Source organism: Euphorbia lathyris, chromosome 10 (genome assembly GCF_963576675.1).
Source record: "Euphorbia lathyris chromosome 10, ddEupLath1.1, whole genome shotgun sequence".
Classification (NCBI taxonomy): domain Eukaryota; kingdom Viridiplantae; phylum Streptophyta; class Magnoliopsida; order Malpighiales; family Euphorbiaceae; genus Euphorbia; species Euphorbia lathyris.
The window spans coordinates 47,081,329-47,095,175 of NC_088919.1; the positions used below are offsets into that span (position 1 = coordinate 47,081,329).

The following is a 13,847-nucleotide window of genomic DNA, read 5'->3' on the forward strand; positions in this document are numbered from 1 at the left end:
TTAATTGTAGTTTAATTTAATTTTTGTTTAACATAGATTGTAATTCTTTTATATCGTAAATATAATATTTAATTTTAGTTGTAGTTTAATTTAATTTTTGTCTTTTCATTATATTCTAATATATTTCTTAATGATTGCGGCTACCTATAGCACTCTTATTTGAGTGCTGGATCTTTGTGAAGCTGCTGCTTCTAAAAGTTCCTGAACTGTGCCGTCAGTCTTGACGGAACTGCCAAATAAAGAGCTAACCCCATGCTATAGCTGACGGGAGAAAGAACAATGGATAAATAAGTGCTCATGAGTTTTGACATCCGCAGAGCATAAATAGCAACCAGAAGTCACTTGAATTCTGCAGACTCGTAGCCTATCATGTGTTGGCAAAGCATCGAGTGAGGCTCTCCAGCAAACGAAAGAGTGAGATGGCAGAATTGACGGACTTCAAATGAAGCTTTTCCAAGTCGGAACAATAGTAACATTAAAATTCCAGCTATAAAAGTTTTTCATAGTAAATATTTTTAGGAATACATAATGACAAATATTTACATTGAAAACATATTTGAAAATGTAATTTTGTGCATAATAATAGTTAAATTTGAAACCTTCACATCCCAAGAGGTCTTATTCTCATAAACATTTCCATACCTAATTACCCTCATTCCAAACAAGAGTTATCATTAACTCTTACTAACCATTTCTTTATGAAGCCATCCAAAGCTCCATCCAATCAATACTCTTCAGATAAATACAAGTAAATAATAAAAAATATAAATGATAAATACAAAAGAGATATAAAATCCTTCTAAAATCCACCAACATTCAAACAATCCTTCTAAAAGAGATATATTCTTAACAATCCTCCAACATTCAAACACTTTGAATCTCTTCAATCTCATTTCAAGAACTCACAATAAAACAAAGCATTTCATTGAGTTTATTAGCATTACATATATAACCACAATAATTATACAGGACTTGAAAACATAAACCTCTACAAATTCCAAATCTGAATTTGTGAAACCATGACATTATGCGATCAAATAGTCGTGACCATTCAAAAACTGAGACATCAAACAAGTGGCATGTCACCTCATGATTGGTCTAGGAGGAATTGATCTGGGAACATATGTCATCTCATGATTGGTCCGGAACAGTGTAGAAAGTCTCCAAGTAGTCGGTCTCTTCATTCTCATCATGTTGATCCCTTGAAATCTCCTGCATAACAATATAAGAGTGGCCACTCTCTCCAGTCTTGTTATGTTGCTGCTTCAACTTGGCAAGTTCTTCAGCAACTTCTTTCATTGTTGGCCTTTCATCCCCAATCATACTCATGCAATTGTTTGCAAGATTTGCAAACACTTGAATCTCTTCCATCTCATCATCAGAATTCACAACAAAACAAAGCATTTCATACACTCTATTATCTTCCAACGCCGATCGAAAGTACTGAATTGTATTTTTTCCACCCCATCTCGCCACAGAGTTTGGCTTCTCCCCCATTAAAAGCTCGACAAGAACAACTCCAAAACTATAAACATCGCTCTGTTAAGATACCCGTAGTAAAATACTCTGGATCCATGTAGCCCAAAGTCCCTTGTATTTGTGAAACCATAATTTTATGATCCGGGGGAATTATCACCGAAGCTCCAAAATCCCCAACCTTTGCAGTGTACTGCTCATCAAGGAGTATGTTTGCTGGCTTCACATCTCCATGAATTACCGGCGGATCTGCGAGGGAACGTTAATATTCAAAAGCAAGTGCAGCTTCTGCAGCAATTCTTCTAGAAATGGAGTAGATACTGTATTCTTATTGAATAATCTCTCAAAGAAAACTATTAGGCAAGCTTTGCTTTTATACTTGCTAATAGATTCAATACATTTGGGGAAAAGTAAAATACAGATGAAAATAAAGAAACAAAGCTAATGTGTGGTGAGGAACATGATAGTCCCATGAGTATGCAGTAAAATGAAGTATATAGTAAAATGTATAGTGATATATGCTAACATCCCCCCCCTCAAGATGAGGCATTGGGCAATTCGAGAATGCCCATCTTGGATAAAAACGGTAACATGATGTTATGGCTGAGAGGTTTAGTGAGGAGGTCAGGAATTTGGTGATGGGTGGAAACGTGAACAAGAGTAATAAAGCCTTCTTCAACACAGTGTCTGGAGAAGTGACAATCAATTGCAACATGCTTGATCTTTTCATGAGAAATAGGGTTTTTGGCGATAGCGATGGCAGCTTGACTATCGCAAGACAGGGGGATTGGCAATTTTACAGGAATGCGGAAATCTTGAAGGAGATAAGTGACCCATTTCAATTCACAACAAGTGGACGCCATACTGCGATATTCAGCTTCCGCAGATGAACGACTGATGGTGGATTGTTTCTTCATTTTCCAGGATATTAAGGAAGATCCCAGGAAAACACAGTAACCAGTTAACGACTTGCGTGTAGCTTTGCAACCACCCCAATCAGAATCACAGTAAGCTGTAAGTTGAAGATTAGTATTGATAGGATAGAAAATACCATAATTGATAGTGCCCTTAATGTACTTAAGAACGTGAACAACAGCGTCTAAGTGATGGACACATGGGGCCTGTATATATTGGTTGAGCTGCTGAGTTGAATATGCAATATCAGGCCGAGAAAACCCAAGGTACAGGAGTTTGCCAATAATTCGATGATAAGGAGCAGGATCAGAGAGGATTTCACCAGGTTCAGAGAGTTGAACACCTGATGGTAGTGGGCTAGGAACGGCTTTAGCATTTTGCAGGCCAGTATCACGCAATAGATCAGTAATATACTTAGTTTGAGAAAAAAGGAGACCATCTTCTGCTCTTGCAATTTCTATGCCCAAGAAATATTTTACAGGACCAATGTCCTTGATTGTGAACAATTTGTGAAGATAAGCCTTGACAACTTGTATATGAGCTTCAGAAGAACTGGTTAGTAGGATGTCATCCACATATATGAGGAGGGCTGTAAATGTCTGATCGAATTGATACAGAAATAAGCAATGATCATTCTCAGAACGTGTGAAGCCAAAAGTGAGTAACTGAGATGACAATTCTCGGTGCCATTGACGACCAGCCTGCTTAAGTCCATACAAGGACTTAACTAGTTTGCAAAATTGACCAGGAGCAGCCTTGGTATATCCAGGAGGAGGGGTCATATAGAGTTCTTCATCCACTGTACCATGTAAATAGGCGTTATTAACATCAATTTGGTGAATCAACCAATTCTTACTGGTACCAATGGCAAGGAAGAGTCTGACAGTGACAGTACGAGCTAGTGGGCTGAAGGACTCGTGAAAATCAATTCCAAAGACTTGATTATACCCCTTGGCCATAAGGCGGGCTTTAAATCTGTCAACTTCACCATTCGCCTTGTATTTTATACAGAACACCCAACCAGATGAAATTGGCCGTTTGCCTGCAGGAAGGGGAGTAAGGATCCATGTTTCGTTCTTTTCCAAGGCCAGAATTTCAGCCTTCATAGCTTCAATCCAAGCAGGACAAGTTAGAGCTTCTTTATAATTTTTGGGTTCCTTATGTTGAAGCAAATTTGCTACAAAAGCACTATGATTTGCGCTAAAAACCTGTAGATTAGGAACAGATATAACAGGATCAGCAGCACAGGCAATGGAATTAGCAACAAAATCTTTCATCCATGAAGGAGGATTGGAAATGCGGGTAGACTTTCGATTTTGTTGGACATCATGAATAGGATTAGGATTGTCTGAGGTGGGGGTATATGGTGCAGGGTGTATATCGGCAGAATCTGATGGTTCAGGGTGTATATCAATAGGATTTGAAAAAGTCGAATCATGCTGTGTTGGAGTAAAATGATCTGAATCAATATTAATAGATGGCTTAGATTTATAAGGGAATGAATCCTCATGGAAAATAACATCACGAGATGTGACTATGGTGCTGCTGTCCAAATCAAATATCTTGTACCCTTTTTTACCATGAGTGAAGCCCAAGAAAATTCCCTTTGCTGCTCGAGGAGCCATTTTATCAGGAACAGGTAAGGTTTTGTGAAACGCCAAACAACTGAAAATGTGGAATGAGGTATAATCAACCTCAGTCTGAAAAAAACGTTGATGAGGGCTTTGCCAATCAAGTACCCTGCTAGGTAGCACATTGATAATGGAAGCTGCCATCATTACAGCCTCTCCCCAAAAATTAGAAGGCAAACATGCTTGAAAGGTTATTGCACGTGCTACCTCAAGTAGATGACGGTGTTTGCGTTCTACAACCCCGTTCTGCTGGGGCGTGTAAGAACAAGTTGTTTGGTGTAGAATACCATGTGTAGCAAATAATTCTTTACAAGAATAACTAAGAAACTCCCCTCCATTATCACTACGGATAATCTTAACCGAAGTATGGTATTGGTTATGAACCATTGCCAGAAAAGTACACAAGGCTGTATGAACTTGGGATTTGGACTTAAGCAGAATTACCCAAGTAACTCTACTATAATCATCCACAAGAGTGAGGAAAAACTTAGCTCCAGTTAAAGAAGGTGTTTTATAAGGACCCCACACATCAACATGTAACAACTAAAAAATGCTTATTGATTTGATTTCACTAGTACCAAAAGGAATTCGATGCATTTTAGCACAAGGACAGATTTCACAAGCAGCGGAATTACTAACTAATTTGATACCAGGAATATGGCTTAAACAATCAAAAGAGGCATGACCCAACTTCAAATGCCAATTGTCAACAGTATTTGAAATACTACAAGCAATAGGAAACTGAATTGAATTACAGGTTTGGAAAGTATGAATAACATGTGGTGAGAAAGAAGTATGATCAAGGAGGTATAAGCCTGCAACTTTCCAAGCAACATCAAGAATTTTATGTGAGGTGAGGTCCTGCAAATAGCAGTAATTTTCAGAGAACACAATCTCAATTTTAGATTGCCTGAGCAGCTGTCCTACAGATAAGAGATTGTATTTGAAAATGGGAATATATAACACACCCCTAAGGGTCAATGACTGGTTAAGTGTAACTGAACCAACATGATTCACAGTTTTAAGACTTCCATCAGGAAGAGTAATCAACTGATTTGCAGTGGTTTTGTGCATTTCAGCAAACCAATGTTGCTCATAACACATATGCGATGTGGCACCGCTATCAATTATCCAAAAAGACGAGGGACATGGAATTTTGTTACCTGAATAACCAGCAAATGCATTGAAATCAAGGATTGGAGATTCAGCTACAATATCCTTTCCCTTAAGCATTTTATACATCTCTGCCATCATTCGATTCATGCCTTTGATGTCAATTGAATCATCATCCAATTCATTTGATTTTGTTTTGTTGAGGTTTGAACTGCACATGCCTTGGCTGGCTTCTTGCCTTGCAATTTAGGATCTTTCCACCAATCAGGATAACCTATGATCTTGAAACAAGATGACTTCATATGTCCGGGTACGTTGCAGTGGTCACAGAATCGATCCTCCTGATCACGTTTACCCTTGCCTTTGTTATCATTGAGATTAGATGAAGATTTACTGAAATTAGCAATTTCCAGTTGATGATCTATTGAAACTTCATTCTGTTTTTCCACACGCAAAATCATTGAATACGCTTTATTGATATTAGGCAGCGGATCCATAAGGAGAATCTGACTTCTAACGTGATCGTAATACTCATTTAGGCCCATTAAAAATTGAATCAACTTATCTTCCTCTGTCAGATCTGTAATCTTCTTAAAAGCATTGCAAACACATTCTCGAGCAGCATTACAGTGACATTTGGGAATAGGGCGCAACAACAACAATTCATCCTAATATCGCTTTAATTTGTTGAAATAAAGCATAAGTGTAAGATTGCCTTGATGAAATGACCCGATCTCTTGCTTAATCTTGTACAACAGGGGACCATTACTGTCGTCGAATCTTCACTTAAGCTCTAGCCATAGATCTCTTGAAGAAACGACATAGACAAATCCGTCTGCGACTTCCTTCGAAATCGTGTTAATTATCCAGGATGACACAAGGCAATCGTTCTTTTGCCATCGTTTATACTCCGGAGTTCCAGATGCAGGTATTTCTTCATCATCGATAATGAAGCTCAGTTTTCCTTTTGCGGTGAGCACACGAATCATCGCATTACTCCATGATAGATAGTTTGTACTAGTTAGTGAAATGTTGATTAGAACCAAACCTGGATTTTCGGATCCGGATGAGAATCTTCTTGTTGATTCATAAGATTGATCATCTTCAACCTCATTATGAAAAGGATTTTCATCCTCATCATGAATCTGCTGATTTCTTCTAGTTTTTACCATTAGAAACCTAATGCTCTGATACCATCTAGAAATGGAGTAGATATTGTATTCTTATTGAATAATCTCTCAAAGAAAACTATTAGGCAAGCTTTGCTTTTATACTTGCTAATAGATTCAATACATTTGGGGAAAAGTAAAATACAGATGAAAAATAAAGAAACAAAGCTAATGTGTGGTGAGGAACTTGATAGTCCCATGAGTATGCAGTAAAATGAAGTATATAGTAAAATGTATAGTGATATATGCTAACAATTCTCAAGCAATTTTCCCAACTTTTCACTATCCGAATAGATGTTTGATGATGAAGATAATGGTCTAGACTTCCATTTGAAATGAACTCATAAACTAGCAATGGAATTTTAGTCTCCAAACATAATCCCAAAATCTTGCCGACATTTTTTGTGGTTAATTTGTGAAATAATCCCAATTTCATGTTGGAAATCTTCATTAATAAGTGTTTTATTGAAATCTTTAGGCTTCTTGATTGCTACTTGAGTACCATCTTTAAGTTTTCCTTTATAAACAGATCCAAAGCCACCTTCACCGAGGAAGTTACTTCTGTCATAATTTTTGATCGCCTTTGCTAGCTCATTGTCACTAAAAATCCTCACTCTTTGGTGCTCCAATAATTTTCCCCCATTCCTTAAGAATTTCTTTTGTTTTCTTCGCTTGTTCAACATTATGGTAATTAAGATACTAATAATCCAAATTAGCACAACTAGGATTACGACTGCAATAAATCGAAACCAAATAGAACATATTAGCATATATTGTGAAATATGGAAGTTGTTACTTTTAAAACCTATCTCAAAATTAGAGGATTGTCTCGTACTTCTATATAAATAGTTTTAATTATATTAACGGTTCTCCAAGTATTAGGAATGGAACACTAATACTACAAAACTTAATTGTTATAGTTTTGATTTCTCATGTAGTCCACTTACACAGATTCCGACAACTACAGTAATTGGAAAAGACACGAACAATAAGCTCGATTTTATACACGTATTTACATGATACCAAACCCAACTCAGTCATGATGATTTTATCCTCCTTTTCCATTTCTCAAATTAACAAAACCTAGCAATGCAAAACTAGATATTTTTTAATTGTTTTTTAAATCACGTTAAAAGATGTGGCTTATGTGTCATTTTCAGTAACTGTTATTGCCAAAATCTGGATAAAATGACTACCAAAAAAAAATCCAAATGTACAATTGAGTAATTTTGATGTTAAAAAATTAGATTTTGTGACATTAATTAATCCTATAATTTTGTGTAGTTCTTAGAATGCTCAAAGGTCTGATTTGTAGTTCCCATTAATCCCCTCATCACATAATTAGCATAATATGTTTTGGGATAAATGTAGTATTCTCCTAGACTTTTAATATCTCTCTTTTAATTTTTAGTATATTCTAAAATTAGGGCTAATTACAACTATAGCCCAATTAAAAGGAACCTTTTACATATCTAACCCACTTTACTTCCATCTTACCAAATTAGACACTTTTAACAATTTTGGACAAAATTACCCTTAGTTCTATTCAATCATCGATCTTCTTCTTCTTCCGCTTCTTCTTCTTCTTCTTCTTCTTCTTCTTCGGTTCATGTTCGTCAATTTCTGATACCAATCATTATCGATTTTTGAGATTATTGACGTATTATGTTCAATTTTCCATAGAAATGGTATGTTTTTAGCTTATATGCTTGCTTTTCTCGTTGGTCTTGCCTCTTTCTTCATCTGTAATGGTATCGTTTCAATTTCCTCTATTTTCCATAATTTTTCTCAATTTTCCTCCTGTTAGTCCCGTATAACGTGACAAGGTTAGTTCCAAGGGGTGGGGGGGGGATAAGAACTAATTTAAAATTTTTTCTGTTAAGGCTGACTTCTTTTCTTAAGAAAAGGTTTACACAGCAGCGCTAAGTAGTTTTAAGACACAAGCTTAGTCAACTGGTGACTAAGACTGTTTCTTTCTGTGAGTCAGGAGATAGCACTTTGAGTCTATTCCTGAACTCAGCTTCTTAGTGCACTCAACTCAGCGTGAGTTCGTTACTTAGTCAGTTTTATCGCAATCAATTATATAAAGGATTTTAAGGGTTAGAAATATGTTACTCAGCAAACATATCCTGGTTCGGCCTCTCCGCCTACGTCCAGTCCCCGGAACACGTTCCGAGCTTTTTGAATTCTCTACTAAGCTCTTTAAAGGTAGAGCATGAAACCTTTTACAATAGAAGCTGAGTATACAAGAGTACCTTCCTCTATACCTCTACTCACTCCTATAACTACCGATGAGTACTATAATCGAGTACTCAGCTTCTCCTTTCTATTCTTCTAGAAATGATAAAGTGTTTGTCCTAAACAAAAATTGCTAAGACACTTTAGATGAATGAAATCACTCTAGACTTTTACACAATGATTGGAAATTGGTGTAAGATTTTGCTTTGCTTTTCTCACAGAACTTCAAGTATGAATTTGGTCAGCGTTTTGACTAATTGAAGATCTGCATCGAATGAAGCAATTGAGAGGCCTTTATATAGTGACACTTCAAGCACTGGTAATTTCGAATTTCGAAATAACCGTTGGAGGCTAACGGCTTCCTGTCGTTGTCAGTCAGGATGTGCTCAGTGTCATTGGCCAATGAGATTCTTGCATCTTCTGTCTACGGCAGTGCTCAGCAGCTTTTCGTCAGATAAACAGAATGTTTTGACATTTACGGCAAAGTCTTCCAGACAGCTTCCTGCGCCTTCTGAACTTTACCCAAAGTAGAAATACTTTATCTATAAGTTAGTTCTGTTCTGCCGCTGACCTGACTGCATTGTCGCTTAACTCAGCAGCTTCCTCTTGAAGCTTTTGTTAGAAGGCTTCTCAATCCTTCTTCATGCTGAGTCGTCGTTTCACTTGATAAGACTGCGTTTTATCTTCTTGGGCCGTGAGGTCTTGATCTGTTGACTTGGGCTTGACTTACACTTGTGGACCTTTAAGCTTAATGTCTTATAAATCAATAAACTCAACATTGAACAAACACACTAGTGTGAATAAATCAAAGCATTTAAATTTAATGTGTTAGAATATTTTTTATCATGTACTTAAATAATTTTGTCAAATCAAAATCATGTGGAAAGGTGTTTCAACAAACTCCCCCATTTTGATGTTGGCAAAAATATTCAGTGAAGAACTCGGTGTTGAGCTCCCCAATGATAGTTGACCTTATATTACTCAAGATACTCCCCCATAAGGGTTGAGCTACTGACTTAGTTTTACTTTAAATATTTCAAGGTTTAATCAAGTAAGTCTAAGGTCAGTTTTCAGAAATAGGTCAGCTCATGGAACATATTCTTTTTAACTCAAATTATGCGGAAGATTTAGATATCAGAGAGCGCGAAGTATATCTTTGTTCAATGTGTTTTAGTTATGAAGACATATAAAAGAGGTCAACTTATAGATCAACACAGCAGACAATCATAAAGCAATGTAGACAATTAACACAGTTGATTTAATAAAGATGCGTTAACTATTCAGCACAAAACATACGTAAGCATCACATAAGATTGGTTAATTTTGAAAAAGGTAGATGCATGCATAGTTTTGTATTCAGGGTCAGCACAACAAAATACATAAGGGAAAGACTATAAGTTCTTTAAAAACTAAATCTAGCAATCCTAGTCAAGCTATTTTTTCTTGTAGTTAATTTGGACATCATCTTTAGCTTTTCCCTTTCCCTTGGATTTCTGCTGACTAAATGATGCTTCTTCTGATTGTTGAGTTCTTTGAGCTTGTTCTTTCTCCCCCATTTTGTCAGCATCGGGAGGAGGACGAATGTAGGTGTTGTTGAGGGCAGCATGAGTTAATCGGCCAGAGAATGCCTTAAGCATGCGCGTGCTTTCATTGATGCCATCAAAAACAGGAACACCCTCATCCAAGACAGAACGTGGAATCCTGATAGCCGAGGCACTGAGCATACTCAGGATGTATGCTTGAGACTTTCCAACTCAGGTTATACTGTTAGTGAGCATGGCATAGGCTTGATGAAACATCTTTAGCAAAGCCGAGTCATAATATTGACGTTGAACATTTGAGTGGCGCACATGGTTGAAAGTGACTCGAGAGTACTTCAGAATTTCATTCGTCTTGAGTTGGTCAGTTTCCATCTCTTCTTTACTCAAGTTGAGTAGACGGACAGCCTCACTGATTTACTCAATGGAGCATTGGGAGGAGGAAGAGAGTTGCTCGTTGCTCAGTGTGAAGCTGGTTGAAGAGTTGATGAACTTTAGCAGAAGTTGCATACATTGTGTTCGCAACTGACAGATTATTAAGTTGACCCTGAAGAGAGTTCATGTGATTGACCATTGTCAGTTGGAGTTCGGCCAGCTTTGTTATTGATTCCTGTCTGGGCCGTTGAGACTGAAGTGAAGTTATGACACTCAGAAGATCCTTAAGACCTTTGATTTCTGTGAGAAGCTGAGTGACAGACGGAAGTTGAGTTGGCTCAATAGGAATTGACCTAGCGGCATCAGCATTGGTTTGATGGAGGTCCTGGAGTAGAGCTTGAGTTGAGTCAATGATTCTTCGACCAGACTCAGAGGCATTCAGATAAGAGTAGGATCCATCATTATTTGGCTCAGTTGCCGGAGTACGAGTAGAACCGGATGGTGGAGGTGTTTGGTTCTGCTCAATATTAGAAGTGACAGCATGATCAGCAGCTGGTCTTGAGTTGATATTGCCAGCAGGAGCTGACTGGTTGATATTCTGCACTTGTGTTTGTGGAAGAGGATGATCGGCAGAATTATCTACTTTCTCAGAGTCAGACTGAAGCTGACTGGTTTGAGGAGGTTGAGGTGTTTCAGCACTGACCTGAGCAGCTATTTCCTTAGCTAGCTCAACATGTTGAGGAGCAGGAACTTCGAGCACTTGCTCAGTATCACCTTGGCTTAAAGGAGCAGTTGAGTCGGCATGTTCCTTAGGCTGAAAAACAAAGGCTTGCTTTTCCTGTTGCTCTGGTGGAGACTCAGTGGCATTTGAGAAGAACTTAAACTGCATATCTGAAAGGTCAGTGATCTGATCTCGCAGAGGTGAGTCACTCATAAGGTCAATGACAGGGTATTTATGTGCCTTCTTCTTAAGTCTCCTTAATCTCTTAGTCTTTTGAGGAGAGGGGTCAGTAGGAATGGACTCAATTGAGTCAGTAGGTGAAGTTGTCCCTTGATCAGTGTGATCCTTTGCTGTTGGCTCAGCTTCTTCTTCAACCTGCTTAGTGTAGGTTGTTTCATGTTGGTCAACATCTGATGGCTCATGTTGCTCAACATTTGCTGTCTCCTCAGCATCAAACTGACCACCCAATTCTTCTTGATCTTGGTCAGTGGGATTTTTCTCAAGAACAATGCCCTGACTTCTCACATAATGAGAGTCTTCATAAATGACGACTCCAAGTGGGGCTACGTTGATAAGACTTAACCCAGAAGAGATTTTCTTCTTCCTAAGTGGTTGCTCATCAGTAGTGTCCTCTTTTTCTCCTTTTTCCTCAGGCTCAGCTTGCCTTTTGAGGTTTTCTGCTGACTTAGGCTCAGCTTGACCTTGTGCAACTTGAGGCTTTGTTCCTCTGGACACAAACAGAACCTTCTTCGGTGGAGAAGCAACATCTTTTGAAGAGGTCTGAACAGCTTTTCTCTTTCGGTCCTGTTTGTCAGCTTGAACTTGCTTTCCCTTCTTCCCTTTTTGGGTCTGCATCCCCTCAGTTTCCTGAACAGCGGCCCCTTTTCCTTTCTTGGGCACAATTGGTTGATCGTAGAATAGACCAAACAATGCAGCTGCAGTAATTTATGTACCCCAGGTGTGGATTTCCTCAACCAAGCTCACCCGGTGATCTTTAAGGATTCTGGTGATAATGGAGCCTAACCTAAGGGTTCCAGTACTTATTTGAAACCCACCGATTATAAAGACAAGCATGTTGATTGGCTTATAGGTCAGCATGTGCCAGATGAAGCACTGCTCAAAGTTTGACACTGAGTTGGTGGAGTTGACCTTTGGAAAGAGGAAATTGGTCAGTATGTAGTGGGCCATCTTTTGTTGTTGACCTATGGAGGTACTCGAAATTTCCCCTATATGACCAGGAGGTTTACAAAAATCAGCGGAATACTCAACTTTATCTTGGTCACCTGATTTGTAAAGTTTTGCTCCTTCGTTTTCCAGTTTTAGCAGTGAGGCAAGGTAAGAAGGGTTGATGAAGATATCCTTCCCTCGAACCTTGGTGACCATGTAGTCCCGGTTATCATCAGCGGCTCTGAGGTTAGCATAGAACTCATTCACTAACTCAGGATAGGTGGCTTCTCGAACCGAGAACAGCTCGGTCCAGCCGTTCTTTGAGATCCACTCACAGAAAGGTTGCTCAGCTTCCACGAATCCCTTTGAAAACCAGCGAGAGTGGTCAACCTTATACCCCGTCACACTCTCGTAAACTAGAGAGTAGGTGCGTTCAACGGGTGTCTTTTCCTTATCCTGCTTTTGCTTCCCTTTCGAGGAGGTAGCTTGGTCAGCTTTGGTTTTCTTCCTCGGTGTAGTGACCTTAGAGTGGTCACGCTGACTAGTTTCTTGAGACTTGGTGGGAGTCTCGCCATATTCCTGCTGAGCAGAAGATGGAGGGTTTTCATCGGAGCGGTTATCGTCATTGTAACAGCCTCCGGAGAGATTCTGAGAATCCGATATGATTTTCAAAGAAATTTGAGAAGTTTGGGAATTTAGAGAGAAGAGGATTTGAATACCAGAAATTTCTAAGCGTAAAGAGGTAAAAGTGGGAAATCGTCCACTATTTATAGAGGTGTCGAGTTGATCTGAAGCGTTGAGGTGGACGTTTGACCTCGATATATTCAATCGACAAAGATTCTGGCATTTATGACACATTCGGCGCATGTATTTTCTAATTATTACGCTTATGTCATCCTATGTGGCTATTTAATTCGTGTGTTTCGCATTAAATTTTGCAACAGATCTTTACTCAGTGTTAAGGATTCCAAACGTTTAAAGTTCTGAGTAGTCAGTGTTACGCAAAGAAATAATTCGTGTGTTTAATCACTCAGTTTAAGATAACCACTCAGTGTGTATATCTACTCAGCATGTAATAGTCATTGATTTAACACAAATCATTCAGCATGGTAATTCACTCAGCATGCATATATCACATATTATACTTGGAATTTATTGAAGAGGATTAAACATACCAATGACTTCTCTAAGTATGTTGAATTGCTCACGAGCCAGTGGCTTTGTGAAGATATCAGCAAGCTGCTCATCCGTTGGGACATAGGTCACCTTGATCTCTCCCTTGAGTACATGATCTCTGATGAAGTGATGTCTTATGCTGACGTGCTTCATCCTACTGTGCTGGATTGGGTTCTTTGATAGGTCAATGACACTCTTGTTGTCACATTTGACTTCAATTGTTTTAGTCTGAACGCCATAATCTTCTAGTTGTTGCTTAATCCATAGGACTTGAGCAACACAGCTTCCAGCAGCAATGTACTCAGCTTCAGTGGTTGACAGGGCTACT

General features: G+C 38.5%; 1 pseudogene; it reads right to left on the reverse strand.

Annotated features, from left to right (window-relative positions):
• Positions 1-1,131: 1,131 nt before the first annotated feature.
• The window catches only part of LOC136208114 (wall-associated receptor kinase 2-like), a 29,876-nt pseudogene continuing 17,160 nt past the window's right edge, over positions 1,132-13,847 (reverse strand).